This window comes from Myotis davidii, unplaced genomic scaffold (genome assembly GCF_000327345.1).
Source record: "Myotis davidii unplaced genomic scaffold, ASM32734v1 scaffold1494, whole genome shotgun sequence".
In the NCBI taxonomy this organism is placed as follows: domain Eukaryota; kingdom Metazoa; phylum Chordata; class Mammalia; order Chiroptera; family Vespertilionidae; genus Myotis; species Myotis davidii.
Window position 1 is genome coordinate 686,247 of NW_006286246.1, and position 10,876 is coordinate 697,122.

General features: G+C 47.0%; 1 protein-coding gene across 1 annotated transcript in view; it reads left to right on the top strand.

Moving 5' to 3' along the window:
• The first annotated feature begins 1,275 nt into the window (after positions 1–1,275).
• TIAM2 (T-cell lymphoma invasion and metastasis 2) overlaps positions 1,276–10,876 on the top strand; it is a 96,430-nt gene continuing 86,829 nt past the window's right edge. The window contains exon 1 of the mRNA XM_006757705.2: positions 1,276–1,418. The gene's annotated coding sequence lies outside the window, so the exon portion shown is untranslated. The remainder of the gene's footprint in view (positions 1,419–10,876) is intronic.

Here is a 10,876-nt window from a genome sequence, read left to right on the forward strand (position 1 = left end):
AAGTCACTGAAGGTCTCTGGTTACTTATCCATAAAGAAGTGAGGGGGTTGGGTTAGGCAGTGTTTTGCAAGTCTACTCCACCAGGACTAAAAATTCCTTGGTTCTGTGCTCACACTAAATTTTTTGTGGAGCTCAGATTAATTTTTATAACTAGTAGACGGATGGTCTCACTATTTGCCAATTAAGATTAGACAACGTAATTTCAGGCATATATTAACTATATAGAAACTGGATGAGAAAACATTGTGTGTGTGTGTGTGTGTGTGTGTGTGTGAAGATTCATTTTCATGAAGATAAGGAATTAAAAGCTTATATGTCTAAAGTAGAATCTGATCATTAATATTAAGCAGAAATCTTGTCTGTTGCATATGCAGATCCATTCACATTTTACAAAGAATGAAAATATTACCTTAAAACGTTGTCACATGTTTATCCAGGACAACTTGAAAACTTCTGCTTACACGGTTTTCTTCTATAGAATATAATTTCAAAACTTTAACAACTGTGGAGATAGAATTCTTTTTTTCCATTCAGCACCCTCTCCCCAATAATTAATATAAAATGATCTTTCATGTCTACGTGACATTGAAAGTCTTTCATCAAAAAATGCAGCAGAACTTAAAGAACACTTGACCCCCTGGCCTGTCACCTTGTAAAAGGCCACTTAGTGCCTGTTTGTGATAAACCAGAGCCCTGTTGGGAGAAGAGGGTGGCAAAGCCGGGCACCGCAGCTCCGCTAGCCCACAGATGAAAGGACCCCGCACGCACAGAGCCTGGAGTAAGCGCACACTCGATATTGTGCAAATCACAGATGAATTGGAAGGGCTGCTGTGGAGGCAGGGTTTTATGACCCTCACATTCCGGCTGCGGTTTTGGAGACTGAATGTTTATTCCCGTTTTTAAACACAAGGATGGTAGGTGTGCCTTCTTCCTGCTAAAGAGGCTTAAAAAAAAAAAAAAAAAAGCTCCCTTCGAGAGAGTGACCCTTTATTCACTAGCCCCGGGCGCGCGCTCCTCCGGGACTTCGGTGGTCCTTCTGGAATGCGCCTCCAACAGCAGCCCAGTCATGGGCCAGCCAGGCGGCAGCGAGGGCCGCCCCAGGCTGTGCTGGCCACGCGCTCCGGGCAGCCCATGGAAAACCGCTTTCTGGTTAAGGCTGCATCACACTCTCCCACCAATGGAAAAAACTGAGCACGGTGAGGGTGTGTAGCTGGCAGACAGAAGTGCAGGCAGCCTCGCACAGGATCCGCTTTTAGCTGTAACGGCTGCGCCTTGGATGTCAGACGCCGCTTCCTGCCTGGCCATGGGCAGACGGGGGAGAGGGCTGGGGCTGTGGCCGGAGCCCTGGACTCCGCAGCTCGCTCTTCTCACTGACAGAGCCTGACAAACGCTGGCTGCAGCCACCCCTTTTGAAGAAGGTAAGGTGACAGAGTTTATTTCCCCGCTTTTTGGAGTCGAGGCGGAATTTTACATGTGAGATAGAAATGTCCCTTGACATGTTCTTTTGGGCGGTAGCTCATCGTGCGCTGACTTTCCTGTGTTTTAACATGATTTTGTTCGCCGGGTGCACACGTTGCTGTGCCTGGGGGAATGGCACCTTGAAAGTGGGGTGTCTGTATGACACCTAAAGTGATGCATTGCCGTGGCCCACTTCATTCTACTAATGAACTCTCCCAGAGCGGGTGGTATATATTGTGTGGATGTATTTTTGCTGAGATCTCGAGAAAGGGCCAGCTCTCAGAATGATCAGGTGAAGGCATTAATGACTATTACCTTATCTTTACCGGACACACGAGGAAGTTAAAATGTGGCAGAGTTTGTGTTTTGGCGTTTCCTGGATGTTGTATAACCTTCATTTTGAGTTGAGTGAGCTCCTCAACCAGTTACTTTTCAGACTTGTAATTTGAGGTTCACTGTTTCTTCAAGTTTGTCCTTAACTTTTGTCTTGAACTTTGTGAAAAAAGAAGTGGAATCCCCTGCGATCTGAGTGTGTGTGTGTGTGTGTGTGTGTGTGTGTGTCGGGGGTGGGGGTACCTGTGTAAGCAGAGTGACTGAGTCACCCCTCATCCTCCCAGGCGGCTCATTCATTAGGCGTCTGTCCCAGCACGGAGCCTCCCGGCCAGGACCCAGGAAGCCGGCCCCCATGCGGCTGCCTCAGCTTTACGTTCATTTGGCCAAGCATGTAATTCTCCGAAAATTGGTAGGTGGAGAGACAGAAATAGGAAGCTCTATTGAAGTCGTTGTAGCTTGGAGGATTATTTATAGAATTTCTGGAAAGTAAGGGCCCAGCTGCACAGCTGCTGGAGTTTCTCCTACCAAGTCAGAGCGTTTCCCTGCGGCCCGGCGTCCTCAGCTCGCTCACGGAGCAATGGGGCTGTGAGTCCGCTCAGGGGGGCGACGGGCTCCCAGCCGTGTCCCCTGCGTGGGGACATTGTGCACCACTGGTTCCTTCATTTCCTTTACAGGAGTGTCAGCTAGGGGTGGAGGAATGGCCAGTGCTGTCCAGGGAGCTTAGAATGAGCAGACACATTGGTAACATTTTATTTAGTACTTTAAAAAATATATATACATACACACACACACACACACAATCAGTACAATGAAGTGAATTAGTTATGCAAATAATAATAATAATAATAAAACCTTGAGAGTATTTGCTTAGGAAGTTTTCAATAGTCAGTATTTTTGGAAGTGTCAATGAACTACTGATGGGGTGATCATAATAATCTGGCCGGTCATAATAATCTGGCCACTCAGTGTATATTGATTTCAGAGAGGAAGGGAGAGGGAGAGAAAGATAGAAACATCAATGATGAGAGAGAATCATGGATCGGCTGCCTCCTGCACGCCCCACACTGGGGATTGAGCCCGCAACGCGGGCATGTGCCCTGACGGGGAATCGAACTGTTACCTCCTGGTTCATAGGTCGATGCTCAACCACTGAGCCACGCCCACTGGGCTTATTTAGTGCTTTTGTTGGATCTAGAATGTTCTGCTGAGACACAGCCTACAACCGTCTAGAGCAGGTTCAGAGCAAGCGTCACCAGCCTTCTTCTTGAGCCACATTGACGCCTGTCACCGGCTTTGATTTTGACCAGAGTTCCGGGGCAGAGCCTGAGGTCTGGTGAAGTGCCCATGACTCCAACCCGCACGGCCCGGACTGTGAGGAGTGTTGTGAATGCAAATAGATAACACCTGTCTGATAGTCCAGGGTGGCAGGAGTGACTCGCCAAGCCTCCTCCTTAGCCCAGGCCTGTCCGAGGGCGCCTGGGTGTGCGAGATAAGGGCCGGGCTCCTTGCCAAGAGATTGTGCTTGCAAAGTGGCCCCCACTTAACCAGTGAGTAAAACAGATGGCTCTGTCCTGGTGGTCCAAGATTGTGTGTGAGAAGAGCCATATTCCCTTTGCAGAGATTGAAGGTTAGTGGGGGTCTCCACCACCTCCTCTGCCGAAGACAGCGAGTGGCGTGGGAGGAGCACAGGGGGAGCTGGAAGGGGAAGCCGCAGGCCTTCACGGTCTGAGACGCGGGGCTCGGTCCCCATGTGCCTGCGGGTCGGGCCCACTTTGTGAGACTCAGAGACAATAAACCACGTTCGTGAGATCGCTTAGCTCAACTGTCCAATTAAAAAAAAAATAAACTATGTCCTTTTTATGGAACCTTTAAAATAAGTCTTTTGGACATTCAGGATAATTTCAGTGATAATGGATATTTTTCATTTGATATTAAGTGTATGCTAATAAGAGCCAAGGTAAACATGGCTTAAGAAAAGAGAGTAAGGTATGGGATTGAGAAAAATATTAGAGACAGGAAAAAGTAATAAAACAGAGGCAGATAAACCTGAATTTCTGACTGTTGACACACAAAAGTACTAAGCATTGTGTTGTAACAGTTTGAGTTTCTAATAATGGTGGGTGAGTGTCTTTTGATTGCTCAGTCGTATCTAAAATGGAGGCTTTAACGTTGGCGTCCCAGGAACAGACCTATACCCGATTTTAGCTACGTATTGGCCTTAGTATGGTAGAACCAAAAACGGGCCTTAGACAGTTTCTCAAACGGGAAAACAAGAAGGACAGAACGGAAGAGGCTTGCCCAACGTTCCGGAGATGGTCGGTTGCGGATCTGGAGCGAGATCCCAGGTTTCCTGTTAGTCCTTCCCTAACACTCCCTGTTTCTTTCATTGCAAATACTTTGGCACATCCTCAGATATCTCCATAAGTTACCATAGACGTGTATGTGTATACATATGTATGTCTGTGTGTGCATATGTACCTATATCTGTACATACACATGTATCTCCCCATTTTGTCCTTCCTTTCCCCCCACTTCCCCTTCCTCCCTCCCTCCTTTCTTGCCTCTGCTTACCTGCCTACTTACCAAGCCAGACAGAAGTAAACCTCCAATCAGAGACAACGCAAAGGCTTTTGTTTTTCTCGGATCCTAGTGAAGTTCAAAGCTGTGCACTCGGTTGGAGGCCCTCACTCCCCTTGACTGAGGACTCCAGCCGTGGTGATGAGCAGCCTTGATGAGACCTCACCTGCCAATCCCTCAGGTTTCAGCCTAGCAGAGGAGGTTTTCTCAGGATCCCATTCCAGTCGAAGGTTGTTAGTGTCTGGCAGTTCCCAGCCTCCTGATGAGACATAGGCTATGGGAGGGAACAACAGCAGCAATGACAACACAGCAGGTGGGCTTTAGCTTTCAGGGGCAAGGTCATGGAAGGAGCTTTCGGAACAATAAACTTTACAGGTACAGGAGTTCTCTGCCTCTCGGAAAGGGATGCAGTAGGAGCTACAGATAATGTCAGGAGGACGCGGAGCCAGGGCGTTCCTAGGACTTAAATAAAGGCTTCAGAATCCCGGGTATCTTTAGGACAGCATGGGAAAGTGAAAATGATCCCTGTGCTGTGTGGGACTTGACCGTGGCACATCTCCATGGCTGCAGAATTGGTAGAGCGGGGTTTCTAAAACAGATGTGAGGAGGGCTGAAGAGGTATGGAGTGTGCAGCTGCGACAGCGAAAAATCCATACGAGGAAAGCCAGGGAAAGGAAACTCTGAATGGCGAGAATGAAAATAGATTTACTTTCAAGTCTTCTGTAGCCACTCCCGGAAAGCAGAAAAAGGCATCTGAGAGATAAATGAGAGGAACATTATACAGCAACAGCCACGAACCAGGGAACCCGGGATCTGAAGAGGTAGCAGAGGGGAAAGAGCTTTGTGACAAGTGGACGTAAATTCATGGAACGCACGCGCACACTCACATACGTGTCCATGCATAATTTATTGAAAATTGATAGGATGGGTCACCAACAGGTCAAAAACAATCACCCAAATTAAATACAAAACAACAATTACAGGACCCCAGAGATAACTGGAACCTAGCAAAAACCTTCACTTACGGTTTTATTTTCACATGTGACTTACAGGGGGGAAAATGGAAATTCTAAGAAGACACAGGGATAAGCAATTTACCAAAGACTTCCTCACTGGAGCTGACACTCTCTAGTGCCCTACCACAGGTGTATACGACTATAGTTAGCTCTTCTCAGATGTCCTTCTCACGTTCCTCTCACGTACAGGCGACTGCTCTTGGACGAGTCCTCCTTGTGGGCATGAGAGTCATTCCCTTTGGCTACTTAAGGACAACACCAGCAGTTGCCCCTGTCCCCACTGCCACATCACAGTTTCTTTCCAAGCGACCCACTCACATGCAGGGGTTTTTCCTAAAGGTTCTCGTACATGACAACAACAACCAACATCAAAGAAACACACGTTTCTTTATCCTTCTAGCCATCCTCTGATTCTGTTGTTCCCCTTTTCAGCAGAACTCTTGAGCATGTTGTCTTTGCCAGTCTCTTCGGTCTCATGGACCTCATCCTCAAACTCACTCCAGCCCGGCTGTCTCCACCCCACTGTGCTCTGGTCAAGTTCACGGCTCACCTCACTCCGGGGCTCTCTTCTCAGTCCTTGCTCTTTGAACCAAATCATGGGGGTGACTGCTCTTGGAGGAGTCCTCCTCATGCCCTCGTCCAAGAGCAGTCACCCTCTGCGATTTGACTCTTGTTGACGATTTTCTTCATAAAATGACTCCCCCTCTTCGCTCCCCCCTCAATTGGCTTTGAGGGCAACGTGTTATCTTGGTTTCCTTTTAATTTGATTTGCCGCCTGCTCCTTCTGTTTCCTCGTGTGTTTCTCATTATTTCCTTGGCCTCTACGTGTTGGGGTGCTGCAGGGCCTCTTTGCACCTCTTCTCTTTCCTGTGTTTACTATTCCCTTGGGGAGCTCATCTGTGTATGTTTAAATACCATCTTCACAAGCATGTTAGCAAGTCTGTACCGAAGACCCACCTCTTCCTGGAACTCTAGGCTCTTATATCCGACTGTCCACTCAGCGCGGCCACCTTAACGTCCATAACAGACACATGCAGAAACCAGCTCTGACACATGCAGAAACGAACTCCTTGCCTCCCTCCCAAGCCTGCTCTACTTTGCCTTCCCCGTTCTCACATGGCTTACACTCAAAATCTTCCCTTCTCCCTGGCTTGTCACCCCTTCCTCCCATCCATCCAATCCCACTGGCTCTCTCTTCAACTCTGTCCGACTCAGACCATTTCCTATGCTCCCACCTGACTCCGACCCACATGATCTCTCATCTGAATTAGCCTAGCAGGCGTCAGGGCTCCCACTTTGCTGCCCACAGTCCAGATCCGCAGGGCAGCCACAGAATATGCCCCATGATCAGCCTTCTGGAGGCAAAGCCCTCTAATCATGACTTTCAGGCTCAATGTGAAAGCCGAAGTCCCTAAAATGTCCCTTTGCGCTGTATTCTCTGGGTCCCTGTCCCCTCTCTGACCCCTGCTGCTCCAGCCACACTGGCCTCCTGCCTGTCCCACCTCTCTGGGCACTTGTGCTTTCTCTCGTCAGTTTCCAATGCTCTTTCCCCAACATCTACAGGGTCTCCCCTCCTGCAAGTTCCTGCTTAAAAGTCACCATTCAGGGAGGCCTTCCTGTATTTTCCTTTCTAAATGACAGCACTCTCCCCTCATCTTACCTACCAGAGACCCGATGCATGAAATTCGTGCAAGAGTAGGCCTTCCGCTCTGACTGGTTTGGCTCAGTAGATAGAGCGTCGGGACTGAAGGGTCTCGGGTTCAATTCCGGCCAAGGGCATGTACCTTGGTTGCAGGCATATCCCCAGTTGGGGGTATGCAAGAGGCAGCTGATTGATGTTTCTCTCTCATCGATGTTTCTAGCTCTCTATCCCTCTCCCTTTCTCTCTGTAAAAAAATCAATAAAATATATATTTGTTAAAAAAGTAGGCCTTCCTTCTCCTGGCTGCCAGCACCAGCTTCCCTCTGGCACCTGAGACCCAGGCTTCCCTTGTAGACCCGGCTTTGTCTGCAAGGTCGTCCGGAAGGATGTCCGGAATGATGTCTGGGCTAATTAGCATATTATGCTTTTATTATAGATTTCCCCCTTTCCTTCTCTACTCTGTTGCTAAAGTACTTATCCCTCTAATATATATAACATACTTATGTTCCCTTTTTATTTGTCATCTCTCCCCACTATAATATAAGCTCCATGAGATCAGGGATTTTTTTTGGGGGGGGTCTATTTATTGCTGTCTCCCCAGGCCTGGAACAGTGTGTAGCACAGAGTAGTTGATCACTAAAACATGTATTGCATTAATTAGTGCAAGTGTAGCCTACCCAGGACACCTGATGATGTAGCCAAAGCGACCTATTATACATGCTCAATATCATTGAACTCCTATATTTTACCTTTAAAAAGGTAAATTATATAGTTTATGATAGACATGTATTTATTAGGGCAGCGATTTTTATATTACTTAGCATTAAATGAAGTTGAAGCTTCAGAAAGATGCCCCTTGGTTATTCTGTGATCTGAGCATTCCCACCCACGTGACCTTGGTCCCCTGGCCTACCCCCACAGTCTTTAGGAGGTGTATTCTAAGTTCTCATTGATATTTAGGATAATGGCCTGAAACTTAAACTATCAAGAAAACAAAATTCTCATGTGTGCAATGTTCTTTGTAAAGCAATAGAAAAAAATAAATTTTAATTTTTATGCTCCTCAGTTCACTTAAGATTTCAGGTGATTTCATTCTCATCTCTCCATCCTAGGGATACCTCTCGGAAAAGACTTTATTCAATGCTTTTTATGTGAAAGGGGCATCGATCACATCCATCCTAAAGAGGAGCCTGAAAGTTGTTAGACTTTTAAAAAGCATATGGAGTAATTTTAGGTTAAAAAGCACAGAAAACTGTAAAACTATTTTGATGTAATGCATATGTAAAAGTCATACTAAAAAAATCCAGGTATGACTCTTACCTTTGTCCCTAGTGATCTTGGTTCAAGTTTTCTTTCCCATAAAACAGAGATGACTATGGGAGCAGCTGGAGTACTTGTGCCCGGGCAGCCCTGGCCCACAGCAGCTCAGAATTATTAGGTATCAATTATTTTTAATTCCTGTAAATTATAAAATTTAAACTATACCTACTAATACTTTTTTTCCCCCTGAAAGTTTCTGTAAAGTTTCTAGCTAAAATCTTACCAGGTTTGTTGTGAATAATCATATAATTTATGAAAAAAACTCAGCAGTAATTGGCTTGCTTTTAAACGCAGGCCCAAGACAACTTCTAGCGTAGCCCGAAGACATACACATACAGAACTGAACTCTCAGATCGGACTACCAGCCAAGCCGAAAGGTGCACGTGTGTGGGGGTGAAGAAAGCGCCTATTTAAAATGAGGGGCGATATGTGTGGTGTAAGCCTGTTCATTTTGTAACTTAAATGGAACAGTGTATAATGAAGAGACATTTTGCCAAGAATAACTTGGTACAATTACCGTGGTGCATTCTGGTCACAGAATGCGACTGAGGTTTAGGAGTGCGGGGCCTGCTTCGGAAGCACGTGGCTGACGGGTGGACAGGCCTCTGAGCGGAGGAGAAGGCCTGTGGCTACAGCCTGTGATCCTTCGCGATGGCACCCCAAGTGTCCCTGGGAGATGTTTCCCACTGTGAGCGTTTTGGGGGGTCCCTCGGGAAGTGCCTCCCCATGCCTAGACTCACTTTTTGTGGAATGGCTCATGTTCATAAACATGAAAAACAGGGAGGTTGTTTAAAAGTCATGCTAACCATTTTGAATCTCATGTCCATAAAAGTTACCCAAAAAGCTTGTTAAAAAGTCATGCCAATCATTTTGAATCTAGCAGTTTGTTGGTTCTGGCAGTCAAAGCAGTTCATGGTTTGTAGAGACCAGGACATGGACCAAACTGTGGATGAGCCTTGCAGTAGACTTGGGAGAAAAGGCAGAGTGGGACTGACCATTGGATATATTTTAAAAACGCTAGAAAGAGGGTGGATATCATGTGTGAAATGAAGGCACTTTGATCATTTCTAAAAGAAAAACGTTTTATCTTTACCAGGGTTTAAAAATTCTAGCCTATATTAACTCTGTAATTTTGATTGAAATGAAGGTTTTTTTTAAAAAAAAAATCCCCCAAATATTTTTAGTTTCTCTGACAGCTCAGTTTAGCTGGGCCTCTCTCCACTCACTGACATTCCAAAAACATACCAGTAATATTTGTGGGATCGCTGTCTCACCGCTCTCCCATAAACCCCGTCCCAGTGAAGTTGTCCTAAACGGCCTGTTGATTCTGCAAATGCTTTCTGCTCCTAGTCGCTCCCTGCCTGCACACGGGACCCGCCCTTTAGGGACGGGGTCCGATCTCCAGCCCTGTTGCTTTCTCCTAGTGCCCAGCACCCAGGTAGATGGTAGAGGAGTGTTTCCAAAAACTCCTGTTGAGCTGGTGAGTGGAACCGTTACTAGTATTTCACTTCACTTTCCCAAGTTTCTGCCAACACTAAGAACATTTTCCTCCTTTGCCAACGCGGCTCCCACACTGATCTTTGAGCTGGTGCCCACTGTGTATTCCTTCCCACATGGCATTCCAGAGGATCCCTAGGGCACGGTGCCCACTGTGGTGCTTCTGAGGATAGTAGGGTAGGGGTCGGGGGGGAGGGGTCACGGGCAAATGACTGTCCAGGTCTCCCCAGCCTTCTCTCCGTCACTCCCCTACCCCTTCCCTTCATCTCTAAACTTTGTCCCTGACCCCTGAGCTCAGGCCCCGCTGCCCTTATCACATTCCTGAATAGAGGGGTGCTGGGGCTGGGGGGACTCTCCCCATTTAGTTCACTTGCTGACTCAGTCATTTATGGACTCAGCATGATGGCCGTTCTTCCTGTGTCCAGCTCAAGTGTTTGCCTTGGGCAGTGATTTTTCAAATGTTTCCGGACTCTCTAGACTTCGGTTGTCCTTGGGCCTTATTGGACGGGGTGCGCCATTCTGGCGAAACCGCCACTTGTGATTGAAGTCATTGTCTTGCAAATTCTGCTTAGGACCTTCACTCAAGATACATCCTTCTACTTCACAGCCAGTATACAGGCAAATGCCACACACACATAAGAATTTAGTGTCATAGAACAATTTAGTCTCATTTACTAGAATTTTCCATTTTATTGTATTCCCTGCTCTTCTGTTTTTATTCTGTTCTGTTCACTGAAAAATGCTGGCATCAAGTCATTACGTGAATTTCATGACCCAGAGTGTGAGGAGCACTTCTGTAAGCCATGCTGCAGCTGTCAGCACTCTTTCTGAACCAGGTGAGATGCTGAGCCCCTGCCTGTGATGAGGTGGCTCCTGGAGGTGGTGACTGAGCAGAAAGCAGGGCTGTTGTCTCCGTGGAATTTATGACTTCCCTTCTGAATACCAGCCAGGCCTGCCTCACTCCTGCCCCTGGGCATTCTTTGCTGCTCATTGTCTTATCCACTCATCTGTGAACAAGCACTTGGGAGGGGCCC